Source organism: Mauremys reevesii, unplaced genomic scaffold, assembly GCF_016161935.1.
Source record: "Mauremys reevesii isolate NIE-2019 unplaced genomic scaffold, ASM1616193v1 Contig139, whole genome shotgun sequence".
Taxonomy (NCBI): domain Eukaryota; kingdom Metazoa; phylum Chordata; order Testudines; family Geoemydidae; genus Mauremys; species Mauremys reevesii.
Window position 1 is genome coordinate 88102 of NW_024100759.1, and position 16528 is coordinate 104629.

Below are 16528 nucleotides of genomic sequence, written 5' to 3' on the forward strand. Positions count from 1 at the left end.
TAATTTTGCAGCATAGACCTGCAAAGAATCACACACCCACCTTGGGAGCAAAACTTCACCTGCTCCTCTGCTTTACAGAACCAAACACAAGCAAAGCTTGTGGCCCCAGTGGGGTTGGCAGACAGTCAGGTTTGGGCAGACAGGATGCTTTGACTAACAGCAGGCACCATGGCTTAGCTGATTAAAGCACCTGTTTAGTAACAAGAGATCCTGGGTTCAACTCCCCTGGTACCTTAGGGAGTGGCTTTGGGGCACCTAGCATTGGCTACTGTCAGAAACAAGATTCAGAGCCAGATGGACTATTGGTCTGGCCCAGTGTGGCTTTTCTTATGGTTTAAATTACACTCACAGGCACTGATAATAGAGTTACTGGTTTGGGACTTAAGAGCTGATAGGTCAGTGGTCCAGTCCTCCCAGATGACCCTCCTCTGGGACAGGGGCAGGTCTGAGCCTCGCACCAAATGCTCATTGTGGCTGCCAGAATCTGTGGGCAGCTCATTTAGTTTATGCTGAGGGTTGAGTCCTGCTTTGTGCATCGTGTGTGAGAATGAAAATCCTAAACCGCCCTTTGAAATAACGTGAATGCAGCAGGACGGTTATTGTCCCTGCCCCCAAGCAGACAGACTAATGGAGAAATGCCATCGAGTCCAAGGTGATACCCACTGCCATTTTACCTTTTGTTTGCTAAACTCTTCTTATCTGCCCAGCCCAGGCTGTCCTCTGCTGCAGCTGCTGCTCCCGGCCTGCTCTAGAGTCAAACGCGCGGGCCCCCTGGGAACAGAGGCTGACAGGGCAGCAGCCTGGGCTGGGCTGGGAAGATGCTGGGAGTTCTCGTTCCCTGAGAACTGGCCTGGCTCCCTTCTCAACAGCAAACAAACCAATTCCACGCCTCCCCAGAAAAACCAGCCTGGAGCCAAGGGCAGTAGGGGACGATTCCCTGCAGTTCCCACCGAGGCAGGAGAGAAGCCAGGTGTTTCTAGCAGAGCTTATGGAACTGACGGGGAAACCAGCCTTTAATAACAGGCAGTTCCAGTTTAAGCTCAGTGTTTTTAACAATTTCTACAACATTAAATAACCCTTTATTCATAGTGTCACCATCCATAAAATTGCTTCAGCCTTACAGGTTCCTGCAAGTGCAAAACTAAACATCTCTTCAAATCCAAGGAGTGAGATCAGTCAATGTTCAGAGTCATCCCACATAAAAGAACCATGTTGTGGTACATACTGGCCCCATCATGGCTATCGCCTTTCCCTCCTCCTCCAGAGTCAGAATGTGATCAGCTCACACCCAGGGGGAGCAACACCCCTCCCTTGGTCTCTATGCCAGAGCTCCTATCAGCTCAGTCCTTCCCGCAAGAGCGGGCTGCTGAGAGGGTTGCGATGGGGTAAATGAAGGCAGAGGAGGATTGTTCCTCATGGGGGTTTTTTTTGTGTGTCTCTGTGATCCTGCAGGAGGAAGCATGATTTGAGTTTGTTTCAGTGACTTGGGTTGGGCTGAGGTTGTGACGCTGAGCACAGGGGTTCTCTGCTCTTAGCCCCTCAGGGAGTGGACAATGGAGTGGTTTCAGAAAGTGGATAGAAAGTAGCCTAGTGAGAAGAAAGTACCATCATCACCTCCCTGGTGGTCTAGTGGTTAGGTTTTGGCACTTTCACTGCCAAGGCCTGGGCTCAATTCCCAGTCAGGGAAAAGTGACTTTAAGCCAAAAAAACCTTCAGCTATTCTTCACTTGTAATGTAAAGAAATGTGTTGTATTTTCCTGTTTCCCCCATCTTCCCAGTGTCTCCATGGCAGGGCTGGCTCCAGGCACCAGCACAGCAAGCAGGTCCCTGGGGTGGCCAATGGAAAGAGGAGGCTTCAGGGGCAATTTGGCCCTCTCAGAGGGAAGGAACTTGCCGCCAAAAGCAGCAGAGGTAGAGCTGCCATTGATTGCAGCTTTTTTATTTATTTATTTTTCCGCTTGGGGTGGCAAAAACACTGGAACTGGCCCTGCTCCAGGGAAGACAATTTGTTAAATCCCAGATGAGTACAGTTCTATCAGTTCTCAGCCTGAGTCCTTAGGTCTTAATCCTGAGGCTATTATCCCATCATGGGGCCATTTCCTGTCTCTCTTTCATACAGAAGCACAATTTTCCTTGCAGAGACACAGGAACAGCAAAATCTTTCTCTGTCCCTTGTGCAAAGCAGGGGGCCAAATTCCATGGAAACAATGGACAAGCAGGGGGCTCTGGGCACATCCAGCCCTGGCTGTGAAATGTTCCCTCCCCTCTTTCTTTATGCCCCTGTTGTTATTTCATGGATTGTCTGGGATGGGGGAAAAGCTGAGTTCACTCCAGGTGGAGGGGAAAAAGGACCCTGAAAATCTCAGGACCCAACCCCTGCTACCAGGATAACCGAGGTGCTGGGGATTTGAGTAGGAAAGGGACTGTGTGAATTGTCAAGGTGGGGAATGAATAACAATCTACCACAAGATCCACCTCATTAACCACTGACACAGGCTAATCCTGCTGCAGCTAGAAGGGAAACTGGGAGTAATTATTTGCTGTTCAGCCATGGAAACAGTGACCCAATTGCACCGCAGTGAATGTGCTGGGGAAAGCTGGACTTCACAGGCAGGTGGCAATAGCAGATCCTAGAAACACCTGGAGCTCCCCACACCACTGCTGCCACCAGGGTCAGGTGTTGAGTGACTCACAGTGCCCCTCCCCTCCCATTACCTTCCAGCAGGAGGTGGCAGCACCCCCCACCCAATGCAGGGGAGGGGCTGAGTGTATCTCTGCACCCTGAGCCCAGGGCACCCACTCTCTCTGCCCCACACATCAAATCTGGCCCTGCTGCAAAGTGACCCCTAAGAACCAGCAGCCTCCAGGACAGCAGATTTGGCCCTCAGAACAGGGAATGTGTCCCCCATGCTGCTCTTAGGCCACTGGATGCTCTGGAAACAGGACAGCTCTGAGTGTAACCTACAGCCCATCTGGGGATATAGTTCAGTGGTAAAACACATGTTTTGCATGTATGAGGCCCTGGGTTCAATCCCCAGCATCTCCAGGTTCTTTTTTTCACGCTGCTGCTTTGCTCATGCCCAGAGGGGATGTGGCCCAGCAGTCTCCCTGCAGGAGTTTCAATCCTGCTCGGCGAGGGGCAAGTGCCAATTGCATGGAAGGTCTGGGGGCGGTTTCTGCTCCTAAGTCACCTCAGTACATGTAAGATTCCCACCTGCTGTGCTGCTTGGGACAAGGGTAGATGAGAAGGGTGAATTCTCCAGCACTGGAGAGAAAGGTCCCATCTGCACAGACTGAGAGGCAAGGAAACAGAGGGGCAGTCAGTGCTCAGAGAGGAGAGAGGTCAGTGATTTACACCCAACAGGGGACACTGTCTTTTTGAGTACCCCAGGGGTAGCTGTGTTAGTCTGGATCTGTAAAAAGCGACAGAGTCCTGTGGCACCTTATAGACTAACAGACGTACAGGAGCATAAGCTTTCGTGGGTGAATCCCCACTTCGTCAGATGAATGGAGTGGGAATTCTGTGCCTGGCTAGCCAACTACAAAAGCAATTTCTCCTCCCTTGGTGTTCACACCTCAGCTGCTAGAAGAGGGCCTCATGCTCCCTGATTGAACTAACCTCCTTATCTCTAGACTGATTCTTGCCTGCATATTTATACCTGCCCCTGGAAATTTCCATGACATTCATCTGACAAAGTGGGGATTCACCCAAGAAAGCTTATGCTCCAATATGTCTGTTACTCTGTAAGGTGCCACAGGACTCTTTGTCTTTTTGAGGCGAGTGCAGCTTGCTTGGGATGGTGCTGACGATGGATAGAAAAAAGGCTGGAGTCAATGACTGATGAGACCACAGAAGGGGAAGGGGAATGGCAGCCCCACAGAAGGTCCTGGGTGCTCCGATGCCCCAGTTATTGCACCCTGGCCTGTCGTAGAGAGAGAAAAGACCCAGTGGGACCCAGCCCCCCTACAGTGATCCCATGGACAAGAACCTGGCTGGGAGTGGGGTGAAGGTTCCCTGTGGGCAAAGGGGAGCTGAAATCCCTCAGTGTCCTGGAATTTAAGCAATGGAAGCTTCAAACCCTGCACGGGTGTGGGCTGAGGTGCGTCAGCAGAAGGTTGGGCTGGACAGGGGCGGCAGGTTAGTATAATTTTCGGTCGTTCCCAGAATGGGACCAAGTCCTGCCCCACCCCACAGCTGTGTAAGGCTCTGGGGGGGAGTTTGGGTGTGGGAGGGAGAGGGATTGGGCTCTAGGAGAGAGTTTGGGTGCAGGGTCTGATCTCAGTCAGGGGATTGTGCTGCAGCAGGGTGTGTGGGGGGCAGGGTCTTGGAGAGAGTTTGGGTGCAGGTGTGGGGTCTGGGTTGGGGGTGCAGGAGAGGGTGAGGGGTGCAACCTTTACCTCGGGCATCTCCCAAAAGCAACCCGCACCCCCTTCTGGCAGCAGCCCCTAAGTGGGAGGGCAGGGGGCATCTCTGAGCACGGCTGCCCGCAGACTCCACCCCTGAAGCTCCCATTGCCACAGTTCTCAGAGTTGGCTCTCGGGGCGGGGGCAGCACGTGGATACCCCACCCCCCACCCCAGGGGCCGCAGGGACGTGCCAGCCGCTCCCGGGAGTGGCGTGCCACATGGAGCGAGGGTGGGCAGGAAACCGCCTTAGCCCTCTTGTGCTGGTGGTGGTGGTGGCAGGGGTCCTCCGGCTCTTTTAACTTGACCGGGGCAGCAGGCAGGACCAGGGGGGACACTCCCAAGGGCCTAACGTTGCTTTGCACAACAATAAATCTTGGAACAGGACAGAAATGAAATGGCAGCAGAACCTAAGGAATTAAAAGCCTCCGGATTCTTGTGTGTGCACTGACTCCGAACGGAAACTGTAATTTGACTCGCTTTGTGTCTGCAGCTGGTAAAATATCAAGGCAAAGCCATTCCAGTGATTGTGACCCTGGGATTGAGGAGGCTTTAGTCTTATTAAAATGTAACTAGCATGTTACACTTGTGTTTTTAAAGGTGGCTTCCCCAAGCAATCCCAAGTTGTTCTTCCCACAGCTGGCTGATGGGGGGCAGGTGGGGATCTCCCCAATCTGGGGGAATCTCTCTGGGCCCCACTGTTAGTTCTCCATCCTTTCTCCTCCTAATCACAGACACCCCTCCCCTCCCCATTATCAGTGTTTTGGAGCGACCCCTCCCTCCCTCCCTTTATGGGATACAGACTCTCTGTGACAGAGACTGACTGGGGCTCCTCTCTGCACAGCCCCAGTGGGGAAGGAAAGAGAACGGGTGGGGCAGGGCGGGGAGGCGGGGGGAGAAGACGGGCAGGAGTCAAATGGGACTAAACCAGAATCGAGGAGATTTTCTTCCTGTTAAAATGTCCTGGAGTCTCATCACTGAAAAGCTGCATCTTGAGTTAGGTTTGATGCATCAGCCTTTCAATTACCAGGCAAAGGTGTGAACCCCAGAGACTGATAACTGCCTGCTTCCCAGCTTGTTCTAAAAAGCACCTGCAGTGGTGCAAATGGTTGGTATAAAGGGGGCTACTGCTGGGGTTATGAGTTCAAGCCTTGTCTGAAGCACTGGTGTTCATTATCCATGTAGTTTCCCCAGCTTGCTTTGCCCAATGCATAGGGAAAGGAGTTTGAGTTTTAACATGTGGCAGTGGGTGTACAACTTGGAAACATCCCCCCTGTGCTGCCATTAGCTCCAGTACATTATTCACTGGCAGGGAGAATTGGTGTATTTGCTCCTGTGAAAGCCGCCAGGACAGGTCTGTGGGCACCAGAGCTCCCTGCTTTTTCCAGCACACCCCTGGCTCCTTCCCTGCCCCAGTCACTGCTGTAGGAGGATCCTATATGTACTGAGCCTAAACATTTCACTGGGCCTTCTTAGCACAGTTGGCAGCATGTCGGTCTCATAATTTGAAAGTCTCGAAGCTCAAGCCTCAGAGAAAGAAATGGTTCTGTTTCCTGCTTTGGATTTTCTAAAGGAATTCAGAGAAAAGAAAGTAGAGGAAAGTGGTTTTTAGACACCCTCCCACCCATCTAACACACAGAGGCTTTTCCAAGGCATTAACTTTTCCTTCTCTGTGCAGTTTGTATTCTCCATAGAGCAAAATAAACCAAAAACATGCAAGTCTAAGCCTAATACAGTACAAAACTCAATACAGATCAAATCTCACCCTCAGAGCTCTTCCAATAAGCTTCTTTTGCAGACTAGACTTATTTCTTGTGTAAGCAGAGTCAGGATGAGATCTACCCTGACATCTGGTGGTACATTATGAGGAGTGGGCAAAGGAATTTTAGGAATGTGCATTTGCATTGGTAAACCCACTCCACTTAGCATAACACACAGCAGCATGGGATGGTTATTTTCACACTGTGGAATCCCCAATTTCTTTGTTATTGGGGCAGGAAGGAAAAAAAGTGCTGTTACCTTAATTATGTGAATGAGGAACTATGAGACTGCTTTATGACAGAAATGACTCAACCTACATTAAATAGTACTTGCTAGACAAGGGACAGGGGTTCCAAAACCCAGTGAAGGGAGAGAGGCTGGGAACTGGTGTGTGTACCTGATGGTATGGGCCCCTTTTGAGGGCCTGGAACACCAATTGCACATCCTCCTTTCTCCACTGTTAAAGAGCAGAGCTAATTTTGAATCCTTTAGGAGTCCATCTGGAGGCTGGTGACCTAAATTCACGTTGGGCCAAGGTGGCACTGTGGCTCCTCTACTACAAGTTGAGACCACTAAGAGCTGAAATCACTAAAAGAGCTAAGCTTACTGAGCTGAGATCACTGAGTGGGGGAGCCTGAAGATTGATCGCTAAGCAGCTGGCAGAGCGGAGCAGTCTGCAGCACGTTGGCGCAGCCTGTGGAACAGTGAGCAGTGTGGCGCAGTTCTCGGGGACGGCTGATGCGGTTCACGGGTTGGCTGGAGGAGCGGCACAGCTGGTGGAGTGGAGCCAGTTGTGGTGAAGGCTGCAGCAGAACTCCACGGAGAAGCGGGGCAGTCGGCCCTGGCCCATGTAAGGTGCCCTTAACACCCTGTGTGTGCCCCCACCATTTCCACCCAGGCTGGGGGGGGGGGGTAAAACTCTGCAGATAAACTTTTGAACTCTGGGGTGGCACTGACCAGAGACAGAGACTCTTGGGTTGTTGGACTTTGGGGTGATTGGACGTAAGACTCTAAGGGGGAAAGGACAGTGCCAAATGTGCTTGGAGGTGGGTTTTTTTGCTTATGGTTTGTGTATAGTCCTGGTTGTGGTGTCTCTCCAACGTGATGCCGCATTGTTTCCCTCCTTTATTAAAAGGATTTTGCTACACTCGGACTCTGTGCTTGCGAGTGGAGAAGTATTGCCTCCTAGAGGCGCCCGGGGGGGGGGGTGGTAGGTAATTGTCCCAGGTCACTGGGTGGGGGCTCGAGCCAGTTTTGCATTGTGTTATTGAAACGGAACCCCTGGATACTGAACCCGGCCCTTGTTGCTGCCAGCTCAGAGGGGCAGAAGGGTTACACTTGTCTGGGACCAACCTTTTCACCTGGTATAGCCCTTGTTCCAGCTCAGGTGGTAGCTAGGGGATGTCTCATGACTGCAGCCACCTTTGTTCTGTTCCACCCCCTTATACAGCTTTGGTACAAGGCAGGAATCTTTTGTCTCTCTCCTGGGGAAAAGCCCCAGGTTTAAGATGGATTCCTGTACCAGGTAACATGGTCACATGTCCTGTGAGACCCCCAAGCCTTCATTCTTCCTGGCCTGACTCACAGATGGTGCAGGACAGAGCCATCTCCAGTCAATTGTCCTGGTTAATGGGAGCCATCAAGAGTCCAAACCACTATTAATGGCCCTCACTTTGCATCATTACAACAGGACCACAGAGTTATAGTTCATATTTCTAGTTTCAGATACAAGAATGATCGAGTCATACAAATAGGATGAACACACACAGTAGATTATAAGCTTTGTAATGATACTGCACAAGAGACATTTTGCATGAAGCATGTTCCAGTTACATCATATTCACACTCATTAGCATATATTCATAAAATCCTATGGAGTGCAACGTCACAGCAGGGAAAGGGTTTTACTGCGGCACTTGGGAGCAGTTGAGTTTCATGTTCAGGCTGTGGTATGAGTTCCTTCACGTTTCTCGTAAGCACACAGGGACCTTCGCGGGTGCTCTCGATACAGGAATGGCCCAGACATGATAAAGTGATGGGAATTGAATTTTCCTTTTTTATTTTTGTATTTCCAATGACATTTCTGTTTGTGATTTTGTTTTGCTTTGTTTTGTGTTGCTTTGTTTGTGATTTTGTTTTGCTGTCCCTGGTCAGGTGAAAAGTAACCTCTCCCTGTTGGATATTTCCCCCAGAACTGATGAAGGCATCTCTCCAGGATGTTATTTGAATCACTTTTTTCCCCCAGGAATTCACCTTTCACTAGGAAGGGCCATGTACTGCCTGGGACTGAAGGGGAAACTTCCTCACATGCCCACTGGCCTCTCAGGCTGGATTAAGAAAGGCCTCTGGGAGGTGCAGCAAACTGCTGCATGACAACTTGGTGAGCAAAGGCAGGGCTGCCCGCACAGGGTCATACACACCAGAGCTCAGCAGAGGTCTGGGGGTTCCCTATTGGTCCCATGGTGTAAGGGCAGCACTCGGGACTTTGAATCCTGCAATCTGAGCTGAAGTCTCGGTGGGATCTGAGGACAATTCCTGTGCCACAAACCCTGCTGGGTCTTCCAAGGCTCTGTCTTGCTTTCTCCAATGCCATGAAAGCCTGTCTTTCACCCGCTAGCTGTTGTGACTTGAGCACAAGAGGGGACGTTTGATCCAGAAGCCTGGCCGTGCCTGGAGTCCTGTAGGTAGGGATACGAGCTCCATTTCCTGTGAGTCCTGAAGCTGGGCTGCAGCCTGGCCTAGCAGGCAGCCCTGTTGGTTCACCTACTGGCCCAAAGTCACTTGGGTGGCGTTGGTCTTCCCCAGGGATGCTGAAGGGCCTAAGGGAGGGAGGCTCAATGCTCCCCCCTATCAGTCAGGGCGGAAGAGGAGGGCTGCAAGAGTGGGCAGGTTGATGGCTGGGCCTTCTAGCATTCGGTTGGGGACGAGGTGAGGAACGCGAACCGGGAGAAATGGTTGCTGGCCTGTGAGGAGTGGCTCAGCCGGTGCCGTAAGTGGACTTTGTCATTACCTACAAGGTTGTCATGCTCAAGACCCATCTGTGGGGAATTTCCTCAGCCAGGTATTTCCCCCTGCTCCACGAGTGCTGCTGAAACCAAACACGATGGCCTTCCACTTCTTGTGGGGCAATAGGACGTCCCTACCTAGTCAGGAGAAGTGCGGCTTTTCTGCCGTATTAGAAGCGGGGTTGGTCCTGGTGGGCTTTGAAGCCTTTTACGGTTCTACTGTTTTGTTTTTCAATTTTCAGTGGTGGCTCAGCTGGAGGGCAGGTCAAAGCCCAAAGCCCTGCCCCCGCCCCCCTCGCTCCACCCTTCCCCCAAAGCCCTGCCCCCCCGCTGTGCCCTTCCCCAAAGCCCTGCCCCTGCCAAACCCCTTTCCCCAAAGCCCTGCCCCTGCCCCCTTCCCTGAGGTCCTGCCCCGCCCCGCCCCAAAGCCCTGCTCCTGCCCCCTCACTCTGCCCTTTCCCCAAAGACCTGCCCCACCCCCGAGGTCCTGCCCTCACGCTGCCCCTAACCCCGAGGTCCCCCTCACATCGCCTGTTCCCCTAATCCCGCCCCTTTCCTGAAGTCCTGCCCCGCCCGTCCCTTCCTCCAAGGCACCACCCTCACACTGCCCCTTTTCCCCAGCACCCCACCCTCACTCTGCCCCTTCCCCGACTCCCCACTCCCACATTGCCCCCAATACACCCCTGCACCCTTTCCCCAAGGACCCACCCCACATGGCCCCTTCCCGAGTTCCCACCCTTGAGCTTCCCTTTCTCCTCGAGACCCCGCCCCTGCACCGCCCCTTCCCCTGGAACCGCATGCCTGCACCACCCCTTCCCCTGAGACCCCGCCCCTGCACCGCCCCTTCCCCCCTGGGCCCCCGCCCCTGCCCCGCCCCTTCCCCTGGGACCCCGCCCTGCACCGCCCCTTCCCCTGGGACCCTGCGCCTGCACTGCCCATTCACCTGGGACCCTGCCCTCACATTCCCACTAGACCCCACCCCTGCAGCACCTGTTCCCTCTAATCCCTGCCCCTGCATCGCCCCTTCCCCCGAGACCCCACCCACATGCTTCCCCTTTGCCCCGAGACCCTGCCCTCACAGCACCTCTTCCCCCAAGTCCCCAGTGCCACACTGCCCATTTCCCCCTGAGTCCCCGCCCCCACACTGCCCCTATGACCCCACCCCTGCACCACCCATTCACCCGAGACCCCGCCCTCACATTGCCCTGAGACCCCGCCCTCCCACTGCTCCTTCTCCTGAGACCCCGCCCCTGCACCACCCACTAATAGGCCAGACCCCGGCGGGGGAGGGGGAGAAACATGTTGTGCTCTGCCACAGACTTCCCGAGTGTCCTTGGGCACATCACTCAGCCTCTCTTCTCCTATCCAGGAAATGGGGCTGGTGGCGCTTCCCGCCCTCGCACGAGCTGGGACGAGAACTACCCTGTGAATTAGGAAGATGCTCCCAGTCCCCCTGCTCCCACCTCTAGACCCACCTCTGCTCCCAGAGCCAGGAATAGAATCCAGAGGTCCTGGTACCCAGCCCCCTCCCTGTTCTGACCCCCACTCCCCTTTTAGGCTCACTGCCTTTTCTATCCACCCACCCCACCTGTCCATCCCTTTGCTGCAGGTTTCTGGGGTGTCACCCCTGCTCTGCACTCCCCCAGTGCAGCCACAGGCCTTTCTTCCCCCAACCACACATCCTCTCCCCCTCATGCTGGATCATCTGCTTGGCCCCCTGCCCCCTCTTGGGGTGCGCTGTGCGGCGTGGCTGGGGATTGTGCAATGGCCCAGCACCAGGCAACGCAGAACGTAAACCACAGGCCCTGCCCCACCCCACCGGAGCTGCCCTCCAGGTGCATTTGAGCCCAGCACCTTGCATCTGTGCTCTCCTGCCCCACGAGGGGTGAGCTGCAGTCCCCACCATGCTCTGCAGCAGAGAGAAGAGTCAAGCCAACCAGCCCATTTAGGATGGGGGAATCAACACCCTTTTTTCTGCACAGCCACTGACCATAAGCGGGATTCCTCCTCCCTCCTGTGCCTCAGTGCAACTAAATCTCCGCACCTAGACAGCCGGTCCATCCGCTGCACCCCAGTCCCCCGTACCTAAGCCTCCCTGCCAAAGCCCTGCACCTGGCTCCAGAGAATTAAGTCTCACATCTCGCTGGGAACTCGACTTCTTGTGCCCAGAGAGTCTCAACCCCCCTCAGTAGATGACCTGAGAAACACAGTGTCCGTCTTCTCTAAAGAAGTACTTGGAGAGTGTTTTCTAGTGTGACCACGTGGCCTAATGGGTAAGGTGTCTGACTTTCAATCAGGCAGTTGAGAGTTCAAGTCACTTTGTGCTTGTGCAGTTTTACCTTTGGGCTGAACGTCCTGCTCCCTTCAGGGCTAGAACCTCTTTTTGGTCACTCAGGCCAATGCTCTGGCTTCAGCTAGAGCCCCGGGAAGGAGTTGGGGGGTGGGTGTCACAAAGGCTGGGGCATGAGCCCCAGGTGCTTCCAGTCTCACCTTTGCCCTTCCTGACTTGCCAAAGAAACTGGGCGGCTGCCCGGGCTAGTGTGTGGAGCAGTTTCCCTCTTCCAAGTGTGCGCCTGTCCCTGTGCTGGAGGGGGGTTGCTACATAGCACCTTGGGAGCCTGGCTGTTTCTCTGCTTCTCGCCAGCTGGGGAAAAGCCTCTTGGGGTAAAATCTCCTGCCCCACTGCCAAAGTGAGCACCTGGAGTGGGAACAGTAAGAGGCCCCACCGGGGGGGCTGGCCCTGCTTTCCTACCATCTTCTAATGTTGGCCACAGAGCATCAGCAGCCGCCCTGCATGCTGGTCTGTGGGTGGCCTTCAGTGGGTGTTTGGCATGGCAGGGAGCAGGCTTGCTGGGGGTCTTTGTCGCTGTCTGCTGGCCACGCATAGGCATGGTCGTCCCCTCCTCTGAACAGCCAGAGTGAGTCTGTGCTTAGAAAGCAGAGACACAGGAGACTGGAGACAAGAGGGTGAGAAAGATTGAGAAAGGGCCTATGCAGACAGCCCACACCACAGGGACGCTGCCTGGTTAAGGGATGTGGAGGCACCAAATTGCCCCAAATTTCCCGGTGCCCTGCGCAGCTGCGTACTGCTCCAGCGGCGAACTCCATCCCCCCGCTGGCTGAGCCAGCCAGGAAAGCTGCCCCTGCCCCTGCTCCACCTCTTCCCCACAGCCCCCACCCCTGGTCTGCCCCCACCCCCCTCTTCCCACCCCTGTTCCACCCCATCCCCCCCCACTCCGCCCCTTCCCCTGAGCTACACCCCGGTGGACGGCAGGAGGGATCAGGCGCACCCGGCACTCACTGGGCGGTGGGAAGTGGAACAACCTGGCCCCAGCCTGCTCTGCTCCACTAGCTCCCAGCCGTGCCACTGGTGAGTGCTGGGGGGGCGTTTCCCCCCCAACTTCCAAGGCTGGGAGCAGAGTGCAGCAGGCTGGGGCCGGATCACTCCACTTCCCGACGCCCCGTGAGTGTGGGGTCGGGCCTGCCCTGCAATTACTGGGCAGCGGGAAGTGGAGTGACCTGGCCCCAGCCTGCTCCGCTCTGCCAGCTCGGGCTGGGGGACGGGGGTGCCGTATAGGGCACCAAAATGTCTAGGGACAACCCTGAATAGATCATTTTCCCACAGGGACCGATGGCTGTTAGACTAGAGATATTCAGGCTGCCTGTACAGGCCTAGACTTTAAGAACTCAGGTGTATTTTTATCACTTAGCTAGTGACAGGGCTATAAAAGAAAGACCCAAAATCCCAGTCTGCCTGCGTCTGGGCCTTCTCTCCCTCGGAGAGTCTGAGCCTTGTTTGTAGGCGAAGGCCTTTGGCTAAGCAGCAGGGGCAGACATAAGCTGGGAAGTGAACCGTCCCATCCTCACCTCCCAAACCCGTCACACTGAACTAAGGTGGGGTTGGGCTGTTAGGAAGACGATCCTGTCCCGATAGTGCCCATCACCACCAGATAACGAAACAGATCTTAAGGGAGCATCCGGTCTGGCAAGAAATCCCTTCTCAATGGTTGTGGTTGTGAAACCCTCATTTCTGTAGGGTTTAGCTTTCTGGCCCCCACTTTTCTATTGTCAATCTGTCTGGTTCGCTAATTGTTTCTGTCTGCTGCAGAATTAATTTTGCTGGGTGTAAGTTAATTAGGGGAGTGGGATGTAATTGGTTAGAGAATTCTGTTACAATAGGTTAGAATTGGTTAGTTACAATGACTGGTTAAGGTCTAGCTGAGAATATTACTGTATAAACTGGGGTCAGACAGGAAGTGGAAGAGGAAATTGGAATCATGCTAACGGGGGGATGGGAATAGGGAACAGGGACACAGACAAGGCTTTGCAGTGTCACAGCTGGGAAGGGGGATGTGGGGTAAACACTCTGCAGTGTCAGAGCTCATAGACTCATCGACTTTAAGGTCAGAAGGGACCATTGTGATCGTCTAGTCTGACCTCCTGCACAACGCAGGCCACAGACTCTCACCCACCCACTCCTGTAACAAACCCCTGGCCTATGTCTGAGCTAGCGAAGTCCTCAACTCGTTGTTTAAATACTTCAAGGTCAGAGAATCCTCCAGCAAGTGACCCGTGCCCCATGCTGCAGAGGAAGGTGAAACCCCCCAAGGGTCTCTGCCAACCTGCCCTGGAGGAAAATTCCTTCCCGACCCCAAATATGGCGATCAGCTAAACCCTTAGCATGTGGGCAGGACTCAGCAGCCAGACACCCAGGAAAGAATTGTCTGTAGGGATGTGGGGTAAACGCTCTGTGGTGTCAGAGCTGGGAAAGGGGACACTGGGGAACAGACTCTGTCGGTCTATAGAGATAAGCCCGACTGGTGTGAAGGGCTTCGGAATCTGCCTGCTTGGAAACTAACCCCAGTAAACATCCCTTTGTCTGCGCTTCCGACTTCTGGTCTTTTGCTGCTTGCTGCCTGCGTGACAAGAGCCAGGGAAGTGGGCAGGGGAAGGGAAAGCCCTCTGACAATGGCTCCTTGCTCCTCTCCCTCCAGGCTCAGGGGTCAAGGATGGGCAGGACTCCAGGCTCTGCTTGAGGGATCCTGGCACAGGGGCTGGTGGGGGAGAAAGGATGGTAGATTCTCATCTGCGCTCTGGAGAGGAGGTAATAATTGAAGGGGGCATTTTTGATTCCTCCCCTCCTCAGTGTCCCCAGGGCTGGAAGTCTACTTTCCACAGGGGCAAATGAGGGGGTGATGCCATGTGGTTAATGAAAACCAGTGCTCTAGGTGAGGTTTGAACTCACAACCTCAGCATAGCTCCTCTCAGCACTGCCCTATAAGTACTGTGCGCTAACCAATTGCGCCACTGGAGCACCTGATGTGAGTCTCTAAAACCCCTAGGTTGATACAGGCGAGGGGTGACCCCAAAACATTCTCAGTGGAGCTAAGAGCAGGTAGCGACAAGTGTTGTACTCGGTGGGGTGGATTCTTCTTAAGGGTTCCAGGCACCATTTGACCCTTTTGTTCTTCCCTGTGTAATAACAGAGCTGATTAAGACTCAATGGAGAGTCTTGCTGCAGCCCAACAGATCTGAAATCACTGATAACCAGCTCTAACCATTAGTCCTGCTTTGGGACAGTGTCTCTCAAGCAAGGAACTGCCCAGTCTGCGCTAGCAGTGAGGCTCCCTCACTAACAGCTGAAATCAGGGAGAGCTGTGTGAAGTGCAGGGCCGGAACAGGGGGGAACAACACCCCAGGACTTTAAAAATTGGGAGGGCTCTGCCTTGCCACTTTGTAAAGACCGTAAGGGTGAGTGAGGGTGGGGAGGGGACGGAGAGCAGTGAGCGGGAGGAAGGATCTTGGGCTATGAGGCAGTGTAGGAGCGGGGCCTTGGGGAGGGGGTGGTGCAGGGGCGTGGCCTCAAGTGGAAGGGGTGGGGCTACTGCTTGGGCTCTGGTGGCCACCACTTTTAGGCAGGGACACCCGGGGGGGGGCAAGTGGGGCAAAAAACCCTCCATAGCAGTCCAGTTCCTTGCTGTTGCTTGTCTATCCACTACATGCATGTGCTATACCGCACCCTGAGCTGATTCCGGGCTTTTGTGCTCAATATAGCCTTGCCCCTCCATGTCTCTGTGGCGCAATGGGTCAGCGCGTTCGGCTGTTAACCGAAAGGATGGTGGTTCGATCCCACCCAGGGACGACGCTAAGCCCGTGCTACTTCCTTGCTTCCCTGAGGCCTGTGGGGGGAGCCTCAAAGGTCCCATTTTGCTGCCTCTTGGCCTCAGTGCTTTCAGCTGGTGGTCCAAAGAGCAGGCTGGATGCCATTCAGAAACCCATCTGCCAGCAGCTGTGCCGGAGGCTCAGGCTTAATCCTCAAAGCCGAGCACAAAAACTTTCAGCCGGGAACATTTCGCTCCCTTCCCGCCTCCGCCCAAGCGGCAAGGGAGAAGCGGAGGAGACAGGCCGGCTCAAAGACACCTCCCTCCCACTTCCCTGTACGCTGTGCAAAGCTCTTGGCCTGCCTCATGCCTCGTCAGGAAAGCACGGCCATGCGGCCCAAGCCTGAGTCACGTCCGCGGCCTGGCCCGCCCCGCCCCGGCTGACAGCGCGCAGAGCCACGCGAGTCAATGGCAGGTCGAGTCGGGAGCCTCGGCTCTTTCCCCTGACAGCCACACACACAGCGCTGCCTAGCGCCCCCAGAGCCTCCCTCGTGTTCTCCCGCAGCCGCCTGCCGGTGTGGGTGGGAAAAGGGGACCAGGAAGCACTGCAGCACCATTCCTGGACAGGAGGCCCTCGCCACGCCCAGGCCTGCCTCTTGCCTTCAGCCCAGGCAGCCAGAGGTGCCAGGAGCTCCTGGCAGGCCGCCACTTCGCCTCAGCCACCTCTTGCCTCATGGCCTAGGCTCTTGGGGCTCTGCTGGTCACCCGCTCGCTTGAAGGCCCAGAGGAAAAGAAACAAGCACACGTAGCAGAGGATGGTTTCGATCCATCGACCTCTGGGTTATGGGCCCAGCACGCTCCCGCTGCGCCACTCTGCTGCTTCTTCACACTCTCCCCCTGCCACCTAGCTGCCACTATCCGGATTAGTGCCTTACACGCCCTCGCTCTGGCAGGCAGATGCGCAGGCTACTAGGCAGCTGCCCTGGTTACAGGATTTTACAGCTAGCTTCTACAGGGTAAAAAGGATCTATTTGGGGTTTGGACCCCATTGGGAGCTGGGTAGCTGAGTGCCAGAGACGGGAGCAATTCTTAAACTGTTTTCAGTTACGCGTGTTGGGGAATGAGATTCAGCCTTGGATCCATGTCTGCAGCAGGCAAGCACCTCTGGCTCAATCGCCCCCCGCCGTATTAGCAGAGTAAAACGCGGAGCGAACGCACACGCCTTGCAAAGGAAGAGGAGCTGGGATCTCGAACAAAA

At 54.7% G+C, this 16528-nt stretch overlaps 5 non-coding genes across 5 annotated transcripts; 3 read left to right on the forward strand and 2 right to left on the reverse strand.

Moving 5' to 3' along the window:
• Positions 1-1615: 1615 nt before the first annotated feature.
• TRNAE-UUC lies at positions 1616-1687 on the forward strand. Its single transcript has one exon. It is a non-coding gene; the product is annotated as a tRNA-Glu (tRNA).
• A 1287-nt stretch (positions 1688-2974) lies between these two features.
• Positions 2975-3046, forward strand: TRNAA-UGC. The gene has a single exon. It is a non-coding gene; the product is annotated as a tRNA-Ala (tRNA).
• An 11343-nt stretch (positions 3047-14389) lies between these two features.
• On the reverse strand, positions 14390-14483 carry TRNAI-UAU. The gene is made up of 2 exons: positions 14446-14483; positions 14390-14425 (listed from the first exon to the last, which is right to left on the reverse strand). It is a non-coding gene; the product is annotated as a tRNA-Ile (tRNA).
• Positions 14484-15237: 754 nt separating this feature from the next.
• TRNAN-GUU lies at positions 15238-15311 on the forward strand. Its single transcript has one exon. It is a non-coding gene; the product is annotated as a tRNA-Asn (tRNA).
• Positions 15312-16076: 765 nt separating this feature from the next.
• TRNAM-CAU lies at positions 16077-16148 on the reverse strand. The gene has a single exon. It is a non-coding gene; the product is annotated as a tRNA-Met (tRNA).
• Positions 16149-16528: the final 380 nt, after the last annotated feature.